Consider the following 20,784-nt stretch of genomic DNA (forward strand, 5'->3'; position numbering starts at 1 on the left):
CTTGGTAGGAAGCAAATATTCTTGTAACACCATTCTTTCAAGAATCAGTCAAGTAATACTAGAAACATTGTTCCAAATACCAATAACCATTTATCTCCTAGTAAAAAGAGAGAATATACATATTTAGAATACTGGGCAATATATATACTAGTATATAGAAAACTTATTCTACTCAAAAGCAATAATACTAGAAGGATGATTAAGCCTTTGGATATGTCTTTTTAATAAATAATGAAAATGTATATTTCTTTTACTGTTGACCCTTGAACAATGATGGCCTCCTGCACAGTCAAAAATATGCATACAGCTTGTCTTAATTTAAGAAAGACACTTCTAACACTGCCTAGGTATTCTTTGGGGATTGGTTCCGGAACCCACTCATGGGTACCACAATCAGAGGGTGCTCAGTCTCTCATATAAAATGGTATAGAACACAGATACAGCAGGCTCTTCACATTTGCAGATTTCCAACAGTGGGTCAAAAATATATATATAACAGTAGAAAAATCTAAGTGCAAGTGGACCCCCACAGATCAAATGGTATTGTTCAATGGTCAACTATATTTTGCTTCTGGAATATAAAGACATGTCATAGAAAGGGAAGCTATAACTCTTAATTCTGAGTTTGATGATATTTGAATTTCTAATTTCAAATATATCATGTTAAACTTTTTATTGTCACTTCCCATGTTCTGATTTTTATATGGAAAGCACTGTCCTGAACAAGACAATATTTATGAGATTGCAGACTTGCTGTATATAAATAATAAGAGTAACTAACTACCTCAAGGGCTGTTATGGGAGTCATGAAGCTAATACACATGCAGTGCTTAGACCAGCTTTCTGCACTAGATAAGAATACAAAATCTGTGTGCTATTGTCAGTATTGCCAATGGTTTTATTATTAACAGGTAAAACTTATATTAAATAGCCCAGATTCCAGTTCCATTAATTATCTATAGTTCTCGGCACTGTGTTCTCTGTTTTCCTCTAAAATGCTTGGTAACTTTGGGTAAAGAAAGTCAACCTTCTCTATCCAGACAAGTAAAAGTAGAGTTTAAAAGGTTAACTATTTTGCTTGGATCACACAGCTGCCCAAAGGTAGAGGTGGGATGCTAACTAAGGTTTCCTGACTCTGGAACTGAAGCACAGAATTTTTTAAATGGCTTAATATATAATTACTCAAACAACCTGTCATGCTTCATAATGATAATATGAAAATCTCCACAATAACCCATAAGATAGATAAGACCTGAGTTATTCCCTACTTGAGACAGACATGTTAAACTACTATCCAAGATACTTAATTGGTACAGGAAAGCTGTGCACTTTAAAGTCATGTTTTTGCACTGTTCTCCATCCCACTATGAAGAAGGATTATGTATTTATGAAAATAATGCATCTCAGTAGAGACAAGTCCCAAATAACTCTGATTGTCTTGGCCAATCATGATGCACATTACAAGTAATTTGATCAATATAGATTTTTTTGTTAACTATGAATAAGTTATATTTCAAATGATCCTATTAGTAGATAAGGAAATAAAATTCATCAAAATGGGAGTCCAAAAGTGGAGACAAATGTTGGCCAAGAAAAGAAAGAACAGGTGTTTGCCCTTATTCCACACTCCTTCAGGCTAGAATATGGGGAACAACACTCTGTTTTTGTCGACATGTGCTAAAGAAAATGGCAACATCCAGCCAAGTTGTGCAGTGAGTTTCATGAATACATAGAGAAGTGTTTACTTGTCTTGAATGAGAATGGAATTCTAGTCCCCTCAGACTGTGAGCCAGGTTTTAGAAGGCCAGCATAAGCCGACTTGAATTGTCTAATCATTCTCTCTTCTGGGAACATTCTAATTTAGCTAAAACCGGGGTTTGGATTTGACACAGCTATAAATTAAAAGAACACCACATTGCTCTGCAGCTTTGCTCAAGAGTTTATTTGCTCTTACATTAAAAAATAACTCAAGTTACTCTCACTGGATTCATTTAAAAAAAACCAAAACCTGATTTCTCCACTTTATAGCTATTTTGCCTGGCAGATGGGATCTGTTTTTTTCCTTATGCTGCATTTTTCGAACTAAGTATATATGGTGGGATAGCAGTATTTTCACCCGCCAAGAAGAAAGCCACATGCATATTTCACAAAAAATTGCATTATTTGGCATCTACTGTCCACATATGTTCATTTGGCTATTGCTAGTCCAAGCCAATCATAGCCACAAGGGAAATGAGTGTTTGAAATTTAAACAAGAAGCTTTAAATTTTGTAAGAGAGAAGAGGTTTTCTGACAGGTAGATCAGTCTCTAATTCATTTTTAATGCAGTTGACAATTTCATAAATCATTATTTCTCTCCCATTACGTGCCAGCTCCTATACTGTAGAAGTCGGAAAATAAAACTTCTTTATACTTTTGGGTGGGGGTTTAGGACCAGGTATGACTTTGAATGAGTTTTGAAGGATGAATACTTTCACCATGCAGTGCCTAAAAAGTATTTTCAGCAAAGAGAGAAATAGCATGGAGGTGTGTTGAGTTCAAGGGTAGAGCAAGTTCTCTGGAAGGCACCTAGTGGAGTAGACTTAGGTTGGAAGGGAATGATAGAGATGATGGATTTCTTGGTGCAAAGTGCCATTATCAAAGGTTTTTTAAATGAGAAATATTAGCTCTAATCCTGTGAATCCTGAAATAATGGAGTATTCATACAGATGTGAAAATAAAATCTGATGCCCTCTTCACAGCAAAAAATAGGCCTGAAGCTAACTGGACAGATAAGTAGTGGCAAAAGTTATCTAGGAACATAGTTGTAAACTAAGGACCAAAGCATTTAGTACTTTAGTTAGATTGTCCAAGAATTTTCTTTTTATTCTGATTTCTAAGAATCTGTTTGGGAATTGAGAGAACAAGGTACAGATAGAATTACTGTGAATATTTTTGGTCTAAAGTTGAGGTCACATAGAGATACCATCTTTTTAATCATTGCTTATATACACATCCAAAAAAAAAAAAAAAGAGGCATGCACATGCATTATTTATATGCCAAAAATAATGGTGATTGAAATGTAACTAAATCCACATATGGTGATTAGTGTCTGGAGTATGAACTCACTCTCATTGGATTTACCAAAACTTTATCATTTTTTCAAATGATTTCATTCTATATGGTGGTTGTTTTAGAATTGCATGCATAGTATAGTCCAGAGTTTGGTCCCCAGAATTAGGCAAACCTGAGCTTTTTCCCACTTAGGAGCCAAAGGACCTCAACAAGTTATTAAATTCCTTTAGGTCTCAACTTTTGAACTATTAAAAAGAAAAATCAGATGCAAACTCATATATACCAAATAATCATTGTGAAGATTAAGTAAAAAATGTTTGAAAAATGCTTTTGATGATGTCTGGTGTATATTAAGAACATGATAAATGTCATTAGCCAATTATATAATTATTATTATCACCCAAAGATAAACACACATAATCAGTTTGAGAAAAAACATCTGTAAAAACCATTTTATCTATACACTGAGCCAGCTGATGCATTTTGCTTGATTAAATAATGATGAAAAGGGTAATAATAACATACATGTAATACTTCAGTGTCTAAGTAGTATTCCCTCAGGAACAAATAATTTGGCACCAACCTTGTGAGTTAGAAAAGATAAAATATTTTTATTGTTCACAAAGAAGTAAAAAAACAAAATTAGGATAAAACATCCATGAGAAAAATACCTATAAATGCCAGCATAGACCAAAGAGATGAAGTAGAAAGAACAACCCCTCAAAATGATTGATTTGTCACAACAAATACTTTGAAATAATCAGTGAAAAAAACACACACCATCATATCAGCCAGCAAATTGATTGCGTCAAATCAAATAATGGGGATTTAACAAATACCAGACTTATTTAACCTTTTGTTAAATAGCTAGCTATAAAGTTTAAATGATTCATTCCAAAGTAATATTTTAGTTATGACTCTGAGCACATACATTATCACAAAGAAAATATATATGATAAAAACACTTATTTAAAATAAGCACCATTTTTATAATATACAAGTTGGTTTAAAAAACAGCACACGTACATTACTGAGTAAAGTTTTATCTTAAAACAAAATTCTCAGCATTTAAAGGACAGAATAAAGTTTCTTTTCTTCTAAAATCATACATTTAGCCCAGCCCATGTGGCTCAGAGGTTGAGTGTCGATCTATGAACCTGGAGGACTCAGTTCAATTCCCGGTCAGGGCACATGTTGGGGTTGCAAGCTCGATCCCCATGTGGGGCACGCAGGAGACAGCGGATCAGTGATTCTCTCTCATCATTGATGTTTCTATCTCTCTCTCCCTCTTCCTTCTTCTCTGAAATCAATAAAAATATATTTTAAAATAAAAATCATAAATTTATAGATTGAAATATAGTTGCCATATTTACTTATTATTTAAATTATTGATCAGCAAACCATAATATAGACTTTGGAAGGACAGCTCTCAAACTATGCAGTGGTGTGCAGAGAACTGGAAAGGGTTCCACTGCTTAGTTGAACATGGCCATACTTTCTGCAGGTTCACTTTTGATTAGATTTTCTTCAATATTTTGACTAGTGAACGTTTCCTTTAAAAAAATCCATGCCCACTAATTGTTGAGTCTGACAAAGTGAATGTCCAAGTGTCATAAAATATGTATTGATGGAATTTCTTCGAAAGGTGATTCTGTCTGATTGAATAGTTAATATATTATCATGGGCATATATATATTTGTGTTTAAGATTTTTTTTATTATATACCAATATTAGATTTATAGTTTCTTTAAGTAGTATTGATTCCAGCTCATGTAATATCATTAAATATTCCAATAATTCATATTCCATCTTGAGCATTAAGGTATTTGGAATTTCTGCTTCCTGACTCAAGTTTAATAACCATTGTTTTAGAAGTATACACATATTCAGATCATTCTTTTTTAGTTAATTATTTCAAACTTCCTTTAGTATGTCTTTGTTGAGTAAGTAAAATGCAAGGCAGTACACTTGGTTAATTACTATGTAGAATAGATTTATTGATGTCTCTGGGATTTCCATCTCAAGTTTTCTCATACTAATGGGGGGAGGGATGATAATGCAACTTTTCCTTATAGCTGCAAGTGGGGCTATTAATGAATAATGCTTTTTAGAGGTTTCTTTGACACTTATAAACAAACTTACATGAAAAATTCATGTTGTATGTGGCTTAAATCTAGGAATTTTATTTATCATTCATTACAGAAATTGATAGCTATGGCAAATTGTTAAAATATGTAGGCTAATCAGTAATTTGCAATGTAAAGTTTCAATAATATATGCCAAAGAAGATACACAAACATATAAAATTCAATGATTTTTCTTGAAAGGCTGTAAAATCATTACAGGACCATAGAGCTCTCATTGGCTTCAATTCCTTATGTCCATATTTAACTATTGCTCCCTGATACAGTGTGGCTGTCTAATAAATGATGACATGCAAATTTGGAAGTTCTATGATGCTAAAGCTAGGATTCAAAGGGGTTTCTGTAAAGCAAAGTTCATTGACCTTCCTAGTCAAAAGAATTGCCCACGAGTCTCAGAGAGGCATAAATCTAAAGGTAGAGGAGGGTAAATGGGGGATAAACAGTGACAGAAGAAGACTTACCTTTGGGTGGTGAACACACAATATAATATTCAGGTGATGTATTATAGAATTGTATACTTGAAACCTATATAATTCTAGTAACCAATGTCACTCCAATAAATGAAATAAAAATAAAAAAGAAATAAAGGCAAAAGGTGAAATACATGAGACCGGAGATAAGAGACAAGAAAATCTTGGTTCTGTGATTATTCACTGTGGGACCTAATTCTCTGAGCCTCAGTTTTCTTGCTTATAAAACAGACTAGAGGGGCTATAAGGTCTTTTCCAATTCTGTGATCCTGTGATTCCAAGTACACAAGATTTTCTACTCCATAAGTGTTGCTCTCTTGTTTTGTTAGGTTATCTAACATACAATGTAGCTGGGACTGGAGGACGTATTTTAGCCTGATCCTATATGAATTGTGATTCATAACACAGTTTATAAATTTTTACAATTATATATGTCATGAAGAACTGGAGGTTTTATAAGTGAGAAAGACAATTTTTTTTTCTGAATATTACAGTGTGTACATTTATTTGGAATAATTTATAATTTTTAATAAAGTTTTAACAAAAAGCATCATAAATGTATTATTCAAAAGGATATTCTCCACAATCTTTCACCATCAACAGAAATAGGTCTGTGAGTGTGTGTGTGTGTGTGTGTGTGTAGAGCTGGGGATACTTTAAGAATTTCATAAATAACATAATGATCATTAGCAAATAATACATAGACCATAGTAACTCTGATGTTATTAGAATTCACACATTTCAATTATGATATGACAACAATGTATCTGACCATTTAGTGATTCTCATTCCAGTGTGCTATTGAATGTTCTCTCTTTAGAATTTTTAATGCACTTAACTAAACTTTGGTCTTTTATTTTCCAATATATTTTCCTGTATAACTTTTATAATATTTCATTTAATAATAATACAATTTATTTCACATTTTCCTAATTGTCCTTAATATTTAAAGAAGAGTTTAATGAATTTCTCATATTAATCAGACAAGAAAGGCAGCCCTTTCAAAGATTACATCAACATTTTACTTTGCATTTCCAAAGCTCTATTTTGAGAAATACTTACTGACTCATAGCAGCTCAGTGGGAATCTATAAAATACAGGCCTTGCTTAGAATTATTTCAGGCAATTACTATAAACACCATAAAATGTGTGATCAGAATATCCAGACCAAGGATGTTTCTGAGGGCATTACTCACCATATACATTTGTTAACGTGTTTCACAAAAGGTGTTCCTTGGGACACTAGTTTTTCAAAATGCTCTTCAGAAAAGGAACTCCTAAATTAACATTTTGGAATTCTTTGTGTACTGTGTCTTCCTATTAGAAGTTCACAAATCACAATAGGGTATTAGAGCTCTTAAAAAGTATTGCAGTAAAATATACTATGTATCCCTATTTAACCCAGAGTTTTCTGATTGTTGGTGTTATTGGCTATTAGACCCAAGCAATTCCCTTTCCCCTTTTCTCCTTTACTAAATACTATGAACTTGTAATTCCCTGGAATACTCATTGGGAAACAATCCTTGAGGCCTCATGGCCTTGGGAGCCTGTGTACCATAGCCTCAAGGCCAGACTGGAGCCCAGAGAGCAGATATTTAGAGAAAGGTTACAAAATCTGGGAAGTCTATGAGAGTTGGTCAAAACAGAATTACACGTTAGATTACTATTTCATAGAATGCAATAAGTTTGCTGATTGCTTACTGTTTTTCAGCATATTTAGACATATGTTAAAGTGAATGAGCTACAACTGTGATACACAGTGAAAAATGGCTGTTCTTCTAGTCATATGATCCCCAGAAATAGTATAACTTCTTAAATGTGAAAATGTCTTTGTTTCAGAAATGCCAGCAAATAGGAAAAGACATAGAAAGCATATTTTCAAATAAATTAGTCACAAAATATTTAAAAAAAAATCACAAATGCAGACAGTATATGAATTAAGTTATTCAAGCAGACCAACTTATACTGCCTCTACATGCTACTCAACTGGCATCAGGAAGTTCTTCCTATAGTAAAAGAAATAATCCTTATTGATTGTAGCACAACATGAACATCCTTAATGCCACTGAACTGTGTATTTAAAAAATGGTTAAGATGGTAAATTTTATGTTATGTATATCTATCTATATATATAAAAAAGGCTAATATGCTAAGTGTCCCTCCAACTGTCTGACCAGTCGCTATGACGCACACTGACCACCAGGGGGAAGATGCTCAATGCAGGAGCTGCCGTGATGTGCACTGGCCATTTACAAAGAAACGGCAACATGGACCTGGTGCCAACAAAACAACACTTGGCTTCCCCCAAGTGGGACACAGGCCCCGCTACCACACCAGAGTGGCACCCCACCAAATCGCAACCAATGCTGCCAATACCCCATGGCACAAAATGCGGCCCACAGTGCATCCCAGCCTGGAAACGGTGGCTGTGGGCACCAGGTAATGACATCACATAGCAACGCCCGGCTTCCTCTCCCTAGTGACTAGCCTCCTTGGAGTTTCTTCAGCCCAGGAACACAACTTGCTTTATAGTCAGGTGCAAACATTTTACACTTTCACCAAATGTCTGTGAAGCATTTTCCCATGCCTCATCTCATTTGATCCTCACAGAAGTCCTGGAGTAGGTAGATAGGAGATTCCATGGAATCCTATTTTCTTTTCATTAGTCAGGAAATGGATATTTAGAAAGTTTAGGAACTTGACCCAACTGAGAAAAAGTAAGAAATGGTGGACCTTAAAAATGACTTCAGGTTTTCTCACTGCGCAGAATATAGTCAAACACTGCTGCAGTTAAATATTTTACCCTTTGTTCTCCCTGTGTGATCTACAATAATAATGTGCTTAGTGTTGATTTTTACTTCTGTGTTGCTGACAATTACCTGAAAGAGAAATTGGGGTGCTTCACTGGGCTGGAAAAAGTTTAGCTAAATCAGAAAGCAGGTCTAATTAAGCAAGTTTATTCTATATCTATAAAAGGCTAAGTTGACTTGCACATGCATGATACATATAAAGCTCTCGCTGGTGCCAATTGCACGCATGTGTTTCCATCTGTCATTGTTGATTGTGAATTTGGTTGATACTTCCTATTAAACAGAAAGGGCGAATTGCGATATTAAAATATTTCTTCTAAGTAATTTCTTTTCAATGTGCATGAATCTGTGCACTGGGAGACTAGTTTTATCATAATTTAAAAAAAGAAATAATCTAGTCTTGTTTTGAGACACCACTAAAATAGCAAGATATTTTCTTTACACTTAAGAGAATTACTTGTCTTGTAATAAGACTAGATTTTTTTTAAATGTCTAAAAAAACCCTCTTTTATCACTGGGAAACACTCATCTTTGTCACTCATGTTAGTCATCTTGACCAAAAGAGAAAGCAATAGATGTCAAAAAAGAATGTGATAGTTGTAAAAAAAAAAAAAAAAGACAAATACTCCTTTTTTCTCTGTTTCCATTACCTCAATCGCCATGCTATCAGGGTTACAACAACAGATTTGAAAGTGGACTTGCCTTTTACATTGCAAAAAATAATGTGGTTTTCTATAAATGTAAAATAGTATCTCACAAATTAAAAAATATGTATTTTATTTTCTATAATGGCATTAAAGAGTATAAAGCTTGCTGTGTAGATTTTTTAAGGTGATGTAGGATACATATCATTTGTCAAAGTTTGAGTGAATATAAGAGAATTAACAGATTCGTGAGAAATAGACTTAGGAAAGGATTAATAAACTATTAAACTCACTGAAAGGCTAAGAATGTTTAAAAACTCTGCACTCATTGGCTAATATCATCTACTAGACTGTAAGTTTATGAGGGCAGGGAACACATCCATCTTGCTCACCACTATTTTTTTTATGCCTCCAACAATATCTAGTATTGTCGACACTCAATAAATATTTTTGAGTGAGGTAGTAAATTCAGGATAGAGTTAAAATACAGAAAATTGCTTTTTAGGCAATAGTTAAAAAGTGACACTAATGAAGGCATTTTTCAGTCAATAAGTGCTTTGTAATATTACCAACTGACCATTCAGATAGCTAATCAGTCACAAGTTTCATTATTCATCAATTACATGTTCAACACTAGCTACCAAATTCATCCAATTCTTACATATGGAATTTTGTTCACAAACCAATGCTCTACATTTCAAGAGACCACTATTGTCAACACTTAAGCACTTAATATCCAATTCTTCACATGGATCTTTTTGTCTGATGGACTGTTGTTGAACTTTTCTCATGAAGTCTGAGCAATAATATTATGTTTTGTGGATTTGCTTATATTGTTTTTAAGTAGAGCATTATTATAAAATTTTCTATATATCTTTAATATATCCAGTGGAAGAATAAAATGTTAATATTAGTTATTTGAAATAGTATTTTTTTCAAAATTTGAACTATTTTCATATACATTAAAATGAAGAATGGTTAAATGGTATTTTATATAATACTGACAGAAGATTTAGAGATGAAAGAGTATGTCAGTATTTGGAAGAATATAAAAAGAGGTATCTACTGACTTTAAATATATTTCCTAGACTTTAAATATTGATTTTTTGTATTATTTTCTTTTATTTTGAAAAACTAAAATATAAGCAGGAAAAGTAGAAAAGTTTCTACATGATTAGCTAAAAAGGGTCAAAACTTTGGAATTGCTTGAAATCTATTTTAAAAGCTCAGCTACTTTGATATTTTTTCTATTATAGAACCATGAAAAGTTATTTCAACTGAATTGCATACATAACTCCTAGAGTGCAGACAGTAGCTATTATTTGTTCACTTCATCAAAATGCTTTTTTAAATTCTTGCTACGTCTGTGTTACCAGGTCCTGAAGAAACCAAGGTGAAGGAGGCCCCGCAGAAGCCAAACCTCTTTGCTATTTCTAACAAAGGAAATGCCATTCTTGCCACTAACTCTTGGAATGATTTCCAAGTTCTCTAAAAATAATTTAGCCTGTGTCAAATAGCTGTCTCATCTGGAAAACGCAATAAATGAGCATAGAAGTTAGAAAGAGTAGGGGGAAAGTTAGGTGTTAAACTGAAATGGTATATCCCACGCATGTTAGATGGAAACTCCAAATTAGCCAGCACACTTCCATACATCTGCTCAGTTTTCTTTAAACTCGAGCTATATTATTGCAGAAAAGCATAATAACCCCCACTCTGATCTTGTATTTCAAATGAAAGGGCCTGAAACATCACAGCACAGGCACCTTTCTAAAGGGGTATTATGGGTGGATGGATTTCTTTTGGGGTCAGCATTTCTACATTCAAAGAGATTACATAGGGAGGGAAAGTAGGAGGAGTAATATGAAGTATGTCTATCCCATGACAATGACTCTAATTTGACACTGGACTTTAGTTTAAAGAGGACATGCCTATTAAATCATGCCTTACTTTTAAATAGTTGAATTTTTAAAAATTCTGTGCAAATTACTTTTTTGGTAGGCAGATTACATTTAACTCTACCTGAATAACTGTTTACATGTAGAAAGCTCAGATAAATCCTTATGAAAGTAAAAAGGATGCATTATTTATTTGCTCAGAAATGTGGGTCACTGTAAACTATATTCTTAACTTGAAGCATTTTTGACATGCAGCTATTAAAAATGATTTTTAAAATTCTAGTTATATAATTTTGCAAGGAAATTCTATTTATAATTTTGTGCTATTAAATTATTTAAGAAGAACATTTATTGTATGTTGGTCTATGAATGAAATGTCATTACCTATAATGATTTTCAGACATCTGCTAGTGTCCTCAAGCAGAAGAACTGGAATATTTTAAGAAAGAATAACTTATCACATGATTATTAACTTTTGTAGGGTGCCACCTAAATCAAGATTTTTCGAGGTGACCAAGCAGAAAATGGAAATACTCTGGATATTAAACATTTTTGTATTTTCTTTTTTGATATGAAAGACAACCTATAAAACTTTTATCAAGAAAAGTGACTACAGTAACTGGCATTAGTTCTTATTGACTGATATAAGGATGAAGGTGAAACTCCATTTGTCTATGGGCCATGTGATAGTACAAATATAAGTTTAGGCTATGGCTTCGCTTTCCTACTCTCATGATTTATTTTAGAGTTTGGGTGGCATGGGGGATGAAAAGAGATAATATTGGGCCATTGATCTTTTGCCAAGAACTGTGCTTAACGTTTTACGTAAGGCTTCTCATTTATAAAAAGTTAAGCAATATGGTATAAAAAAATTTCACCCAAAAGAAATCTCTTATTCTTTTTTTTCCTACCATGAAAAGTTTCTAGAAACTTTTTTTCTAGAGTGAGTTTCTCACGTGTTGTAATAGGAGACAAGACCTCTAGTAAGGAAATCTGGTTTCTTGTTTTATTCTCCCTCTTGGCAGTCACTGTTTTTATTTGTTTTATTCCCCCCCGCTGCTTAAATTGAAGGGAATCTAGCAATGGATAACAGCCCAAGAAAGGTTTCTGATTTTGTATATTTTGTTCTCTTTGCAAGTCAGATGAGATAGCTGAGAGAAGATTTAAAAATACAAGTTAAGAAAAATGAGCAAATATTTATAATAAAGCATAGTATTCTATTTATTTAATAAAAACAAGTTAAAATGAATTTAAATATAAACATAAAATTATAATTCCCAATAATGTAGATGAAGGGGGGGAAGATAAGTTGATTGTGACTCTTTTAAAATCAAATCAAATTTAAAACCTCTAAAGAGGTTATATAATCAAGCTCTTTAGATCATTTAATGACATTAAATTTGGCATGGCTCTCTATTATGTGTATGCTATATTTCTGTTAAATGTGCTGAAATATAGGAAGGTAATTGTTAAGTAAAAATCAGAAACTATACTGAATTGATAACCCAAGTATTTTTCATGAGTCCTTCAGTCAATTCTATCCTAAATCAGTTTTTATTTAAAAGCTACTCTAGACAATATCCATTAGTCATATAATTTTAATATTCTCTACTGTTATCTCGATAAAGCATGAGTTACATGAGTAACAACATTTCCAATCAAGAAAATGACTATTATCTAAGGTTAATTAACCAGTAGCCTGAACCTTTAAAGGCTTTTAAACTGCTTGAGAACAAAAATGTGATTATATTTATTGCTGCATCTTTCCTGGGCTCATCACAATGGTCGTGCTTACAAATGTCTGCAAAGCTGACCTAATGGTGAGCCATTTGGATCAAAATTACCAATGTGGAGTAAAAGCCTGGCTGTGGTCAGGCCCTACTCAATTGGAAATTTGTGTCCCCCAGAGCAGGCTAAGCACTCACCTTGATCATTTCTGCTTACTTTGTTCCTGTCTGCTGACCAGTGATGAGGAGACCACTAAACAAACATGTTGATGATTCATTGTAAATGTGCTCATCATACTTTTACCCAGATCTGTATGTGGCTAAAAGCCTTAATAGTCTCCCACACCAAAAGTCATGTTCGAAATACAATACCATAACAACCTGAGGCAGGCTCAGCTGTGGAGCAGGATCCTAAGAATAAATAGATGAAATTCTAGACATTTCTAAAGAGGATCCAGCTACTTAATGACCACGGAGGTCTTCAGTGAATAGGTGTGAATATTTCAGTGCAGTCCAAGCTGAACTGAGAGGCATTTCTGACTTCCAAATTTAAATACCGCCTGTGCATATAAAAAAGAGTTTCGCTTATTAGTCCAAAATGTTACTACGATAGGGATCTTGAAAAAATATTCTCTCTTTCTTGGGCATGTTCTTCAGCAAAAGAAAGTTGGGGAGGGTAGGCTGGAGAATGGAACTTCTGCTTGGAGGCCATAAATTGGAGACATCATTTTTCACCTCACAACAGGAGAGGTTGTGCTGAAGATGGTTGAGTAAGTGCATTTCCCTGCCAAAAGTTAAGATGATAAACTGTGGGTGAGCCTCGGCGAAATTCTGTCTACCCACTGAAAAGCTGCTAGTGTTCTGTTATTGAAGATCATCCAAAACGTTTTCCTCACAGGTTGGACCCATTGTCTTTGAGGGGCAAGTACAGCTCCCATTGAGCGGGTTGCACTGAGCCCTGTGGACACACTGGCACGTCAGAGCACAGTTAGGTCCATATTGGCCTGGCCTGCATTCTGTGAGAAAAAAATAAATAAATATAAAAGTAATTCAAATATGTTGTTCCATCACATAGTATCTTTACTATTATTTCTTGGAATTGCATAAGATAATGATAGACTTGCAAAGAATTCTGGTTAACCATGTGGTATCTTTCCCCCAGGCTAGAATGCTATGTATTAAAAGTCAGGTCTTTAATGGAAAACAGGAAGAGGCTGGGGGGTGTCAAGGAAGTTAGTGACAAAGTTGAAAAATCAGAACAGCAACTTAAATTTTGTTAAGTGCCCTCCCAGAATTAGATTATTGTAATAGAGCTCATCGCAGTAGCATTTCAAGGGACACAGGGAGAATGGATTCGTTTTTGTGAGGTCAGAAAAAGGCAACACTCACCCAGGATAACACAAATTGGTCTTCAGGTTGAAAACATCATTATTTGTGCCTATGTTGTTGAAAATGACATGGCTTTACATTCAACTCTTTCACCTCTTAAAATATGTCAAAATGGCCAGAGACGCCTTGTGTACCTACTTCTGTAAAATCCTTGTACTCAAGGAATGTAACTATTTTTAAGTGGAATTGCATTGTGAATTCAACGAGTGGAGAAATGAAGAGAGAGGATTAAAAATGTTAGCCTTATCAAAATAACTAAACATGTGGACTAATATTTCCCTCAGGCATCACACCCAATCCTGGGCATTTGGTTTTAGTCTGATGTCCAGCAGAAAACCAGGAGAGAATTAATAGGCTCTGTTTCTGAAGGATTGTGAGGATAGGGAGAAAGCCCAGCCCTGCCCATGGAAACAGAAAATGGGCTCCGATTCATTCAGGTTAGAATGGGAAGTAACTCAACTTACTACCAATGTTTAAAAATTACAGAAACTTAACTTTGCAATGAGTCACCTAGCTCTAAACAGTTTACAAAGTGGGTCCCAAACACATTAACACAGTTGGTTCTAGCAAAACTGTGAGGTAGGCAAGACAGAGAGGTAAGCTCTCTCTCATTGTAGAGAGAGAATAAGGTTTGATGTGGCTTAAGGGACTTCACAAATGTTATGTTCCTGGCAAATGGTAAAGCCTGAGTTCTAAATTCTTATCTAGTGCTCATTCCTCAATCTGCACTGCCATGTGGAAAGACATACCATATCAAGCATATGTAGATGAAAGCCCAGTAAGTAAGTGGAAAGAGCTGGAAAGTGGGAAATTTAGAAATATCAATGTAAATACGAGGATACCAGTCCTAGAGTGAACTCTGAGTCTATCTATGGGTATAATTTTGTAAAATATTTCTATAATTATTGCCTCAAAATTCCCTTGGCCAGCGTGGAGATGCACCCTAAATACTCCATAAGCACTTGCATGTTTGTTTGTTTATTGCTCTCTGGGATAATGAAGGTAGGCTAAGATATGTTCTTGCCTTCTTGCCTTAATTAACCAGTTAGATTTTAAATATGAGAAAAATGAGAACTCAATCAATTTTGCAATTAATTCATTTTGCAGAGCTAACAGTAATTCAATCCCTTTCTAGATGAAGGAAGAACAGGTAGGTAAAGGGAGCTCTGGAGAAGATGTAAATGCTGCTCTGAAATGAATCTTTTCTTTACATCATAAAATGTAATCAAAATTAAAAAATAAATCCTCTGTGTATGTGTACCACATCTTCTTTATCCAGTCCTCTACTCAGCTGTAAGAAAGGACGAAATAGCGCCATTTGCAACAACACGGATGGACCTTGAGAACATTATGCTAAGTGAAATAAGTCAGTCAGAAAAAGCTAAGAACTATATGATTTCTCTCATATGTATGATACAGAATTGATATTCGGGATTACAACCAGCAGTGGTGATTGCTAGAGGGAAGGGGCGGGAGGCAGGAGAAGGGATCCTAATATAAGGTGACAGGAGAAGATTTGACTTTGGGTGGTGGGCACATGGTGCAATATACAGATCTTATAACATAGAAACCCACACCTGAAATGTATATGTTCATTTTGACCAATGTCATCCCAATCAATATAATAAATAAATATTAAAAATAAATAACTAAACAAACAAATAAATAAATCCTAACCTAATACATCCACCCCTGCCCAGTGTGTAGGAGGATTACTTAGGATGGTGGTAAGACCTAGTTTTCTTGTTTGAAAAAGAGTTACGAGTCAGGATCTCTCCTAAGCAGTTCAGAATCTGATTTTAATTTATAAAAATACCACATTTTTATGTTAATAACGATGTGTATTTAAGACATCTGTTTGAATGTCTGCAAATGTTAATTTACCAAGGGGGTGGGGAAATAATCCAATAAAAAGCTGTTACATTCTTTTATGAATTAACATTATGGCTGTTTAATAGGTCCTTTACCAGAGTTCAAATTAAAATGAGGTCTTTTATCTTTATAGTGCCTGCATAGACACAGCTGCTCATAGTTAATATCGCAGATGAACTGTGCCTAATTGAAAATAAAACTGCAAATAAAAGACCATGTAGTACATCTGTGTAAGCTGTGGGTACCCCCAAAGAGCTCATGACAAGAGAGGCCTTGAGGTGCCCACTGAGAATGGGCATGTTAATACATATGTTCCACTGTCACATGGCAATTTTCCTGTGGATAAAAAAGACTGGGTGATACAAGAATTTAGTCCATAGAAAGTCCATAGAGTGAGGCCTTCATTTCCAGCCTGGCCATAAAGCTCTCTTGGTTTAGAAGAAGCTAGTTTTAAGCCACTGCTGAGTGTTGTCAAACAGAACTTTCAGCAATGACGAAACATTCTATACTGTGCTATCCAACACTGTAGCGACTAACCATATGTGGCCACTGAACACTTGAAATGTGACTGAGGAAGTGAATTTTAAATTAAACTAAATATAAATTAAATAGCAACCTGTGGTTTATGGACAATGCATATTGGATAACAAAATCAATTCCTGTTTTTTTTTTCCCTTGAGAGGCAGTATAGTAGAGATGTTGAGTCTGGCTCTGGACCCAGATTGTCTGTTTCAAATCCCCTGTCTGCCATTTATGAGCTGTGTAACTTTGGGCAAGTTACTTAACCATTTTGTGCTACAGCTTCCCCCATCTATTTTTTTAAAAATATATTTTATTGATTTTAGAAAGGAAGGGAGAGGGAGAGATAGAAACATCAATGATGAGAGAGAATCATTGATTGGCTGCCTCCTGCATGCTCCCTACTGGGGATCAAGCCCACAACCCAGGCATGTGCCCTTGGTTGGAATCGAACCTGAGACCCTTCAGTCCGCAGGCTGATGCTCTATCTATTGAGCCAAACCAGCTAGGGCTCCCCCATCTATTAAAGGGAAGGGCAATGATAGTAAAGGCACCTAGTATATATTAAAATGCCTGGCATATGATACACATTCAATAAACATGGATGGTTTTCTTCAGTATTTGGATGAAACCACAAGTACTATAAGCATTCTGCCTTCAGTGAGCATTTCATTGGTGACATGTATACTGTGGCTTTGCCAACATGTCATGCTGATGTTTATTCTGACAGACTTAGTTTAGATATGACAAGGTTCAGGAACATGTTTACCATGACTCCCTGAGGAATGCTGAAAAGAAACAAAAATTTGCTGAAAACTGTCATGTGCTAGACCCTTTTCTAAGCTTTTTTTGATAAAAGATAAATAAACATGGATCGAACTCCCAAGAAGCTTGTAGTGCAGTGAAACTCAATGATTAGAGCTATAAATGAAGCAGCTTTGCAAAAAAGAAATGTCAGCATCAGTAAGCTTCTGAGTTGGAAGATCCCAAAGGATTCCAACCCAATATTCATAACCCATTGGACTTATGTTAAAGGTCTATGAAGAAGGGAAGAAGGGATAGGAAAGAATATAAATCTCTTGATGAGCCCCTGACGGTTCCTTATACAGGACTACATGCAGACATGCAGATATATAGTATTGTCTACTAAGACCATCATCACCCAAGGATCAAAACCAGACTGCCTGGGGTTAAATCTTGTTTCTGACTCTTCCTACTTTTCTGTGCCTCAGCTCTCTCTTTTGTCAAGTAGGAATAAAAATAGAACAGCCTCATTGGGTGGTGGGGAAGAGTAAATGAATACAAGCAAAATGTTTAGGATGATCAGTCCTTCGGGGTTATTTGGAAACATATGAAACCTTTTCATCTAGGAAGCATCCACTAAAATTTAAATAGCAAGTGATGAGTCAATGATTCATTCATTCTACTTTCTCTTCTTTTTAAGATAGTCCCTAAAGATTTTGAATTTTACATTCTAGGCCTTGCTTCCTGAGAATGTAGGTGTGTATGTGCGGGGCGGGCGGGGTGGGGGGAGGGAAGTTTAAATCTCAATTCCCAAGAATACTGGGAACTTGGTTCTCAAGAATAGTACCTGTATCTTAATTGCCTTATTTCTAGTGATTTTTCTAAATTGCTTTTGTAATAAGGATGTTTAATTGCATCACCTTGAGGTGCCTTCAAGGTGTCCTCTGTCAGCTGTAGTGCTGGTTTTGGTTGCCTGTTATGCAACAGCCACATACTCTGATTAATCATACAAGGCAAGGTGACAAGCAATGGTAGTATGATGTTCTTTAATTGCATAGTACTTTTAGTATAAAAAATGCCTAGAGCTCTCTGTATCACCCACGAGACAGAGGGACATCACCAGGTACTTGGCTCATACCAGCTTCACATCTGGCTCCGGCTATCCCAGGTGGGCAGAGGCACTTTCCAGTTACCGGGTGGCAGGAGATTTTGCTTTCACAGTCACAAAGATGCTGGCAATTGTCTCCAAACATTCCAGGTGAACACTCTACCAAGGAAAGAGAAATGCTGGAACATTAACCACTTGAACTTTCACTGATGCAGCTAACATGGGATTAAAGATAGAATTTCCTCAAGACTCAACCCCAAGTAGCAAAGTGGGAGGATAAAATGAGATTTGTTGGTTAGAAGAAGAAAGTTTTAGAATTCTCAGAAATCAGCTTCATTTTATACATGATTTCACAGTCAGGTTTTAAATTGGTTTACTCTGACACTGGTTTGTACCTTTGAGAATGTATGTAGGGCTTTCGAAGATAGGAACTTAAGAAAGGAGATCAAGTCTACTAGCCAAGAGTATTACTTTTAATATTTTTCCTTAAAATGTTATTTATTTATTTACTATTTTCCCAGAAGACCATAAGCTCCACTATATTCCCAGAACATAACAGTAAATAGTAAGTGGACAAGTGAATAAAGGATGGCAAGAAATACTATATGTATAGCTCTAGTGACGTAGGAGGATATACTAGTAGTATGGGAGTAGCATATGAATCCTTTTTATTTATTTTAATTTTTTGTAACCTTGTTTCTTTCTTTTTAAAAAAATCTTTACTATTTAAAGTATTACATATGTCCCCTTTTTTCTCCCATTGACCCCCTTATGGCCCATCCCCCTTGCCCTAGCCTCCACCATCATATGCATACTAGCTCTTTGGTTGATCTCATCCCACCCACCCACATGAATCCTTTTTAAAGGCAATAACTCTGATTCACATAAAGTCAAGTGACCACTATCATAATATTATTATAATCATAATGATTATTATAACCCTATGCACAAGTCATACATAATATAAACTAAAATGATATTTTGAGTTGCTTACCAATAATTATGTACTCTGGCATTGTTTTGAAAAGACTGATCAGTCTTTTAGGACTTTATAATTTACAATTTTAAACTAAGTAGCCCAAGTTCTCACCTCTATTTCCTCATCCACATTCATGACTGCCATTATTTTCTAGTAATAAATGCCTAATTCCCATCTTTAAATATTTATCATAAAGACTTGTATCTATTTTAATATCTTTAAACCCAATAGATAATATTTTTAAAATCTTTTAATAAAATATTTCTCATTCAGAGGTAGAATCTTTGTCCGTTGAAGACTAACAGCTTTAGTGGGGTTTGGGATATTAAGCAATTTCACTGAGGAGAAGGTAAAATTTTTGAACAATTAGCAACAAAATCAGAAGGACACATTGGCTATAGAGTGAATTCCTGTTCCTCTGATGTCCAAGTCAGAAGCTTAAGTGACTATTCCATGTTTTTGATTTGGGTTTATGTTTACCCTAAGACAGAAAGACCTCACATTCATACAGAATTCCCCTATTCACCTGCTTAAAAATGCTCTGGTTATACCTTTTTCACACTGGCTGCCATGGAAACCTGCTGGGCAAATGCACTGTCCACTCCTTGCATCACAACTGGCTCCATTTCTGCAGTCACAGATGTGAGCACAATTTGAACCATAAAATCCAGGAAGGCATGCTGGAAAATAAAAATGTCAAAATGCTATTTTGGCTTTAAGAATAAATACAGCGAAAATTAAAGGATACACGGTGGGGTCATTTGTTTCCCAGGACCAAAGAAGGAGATGAAAGCGTAAAATTAGAAACAAGAAAGAATTACGTGGAGAAGCATATTGACCATGGTTTAGTCATACAAATAAGTGAGTGCATTAATCCCATTAATCCATTTTCGACAAGTAGTTTAGAAGAATCCATAAAAAATTCAAATATGTTCAAGTAAGTACAATTTATTTGCTATGATGTGCCTGGCAAAGACTTCAAAACCCTCGAATACCCTAAACACTTAAAGGAACAATGTTATAAAAAGTTAGATACAGGTTAAATTTAGTAAGAATGGTTTTTGAGTTAAGTTATTTAAATAAATAAGAGAGTATCTGTGGATGGGGATTTATATAGCTCCTTGATATTTGAAGTTTTGGGAATGGATGATAGAGGTGAGTATGAGGGAAAGGGGGGGAGGGAGAAAGGAAAAAAAGGAAATAAAAGACAGAATATGATGTATATATAGTAGATTAACATCATATGAGGAAGTTAGATTTCAAAATCAGTGAAATTTAACCTTTAAAATATTTCCATAGATGGTCCATAAAGTAGAATTATTTCTTAGTAAGCACAGTATAACTAGTTTTTCTTCCATATTTTTGTGGCTCAACATCAAAATAACTAATTAGTTTACATTTAGAGACCATGTAATCCCAGCAAATGCT

General features: G+C 34.8%; 1 long non-coding RNA gene across 1 annotated transcript; it reads right to left on the bottom strand.

The window, feature by feature from the left end:
• Positions 1 to 12,321: 12,321 nt before the first annotated feature.
• Positions 12,322 to 20,027, bottom strand: LOC308241713. Its single transcript, XR_013959880.1, has 3 exons — positions 19,908 to 20,027; positions 18,408 to 18,536; positions 12,322 to 13,761 (listed from the first exon to the last, which is right to left on the bottom strand). It is a non-coding gene; the product is annotated as an uncharacterized lncRNA (long non-coding RNA).
• Positions 20,028 to 20,784: the final 757 nt, after the last annotated feature.

This window comes from Plecotus auritus, assembly GCF_963455305.1.
Source record: "Plecotus auritus genome assembly, chromosome: 2".
Classification (NCBI taxonomy): Eukaryota; Metazoa; Chordata; class Mammalia; order Chiroptera; family Vespertilionidae; genus Plecotus; species Plecotus auritus.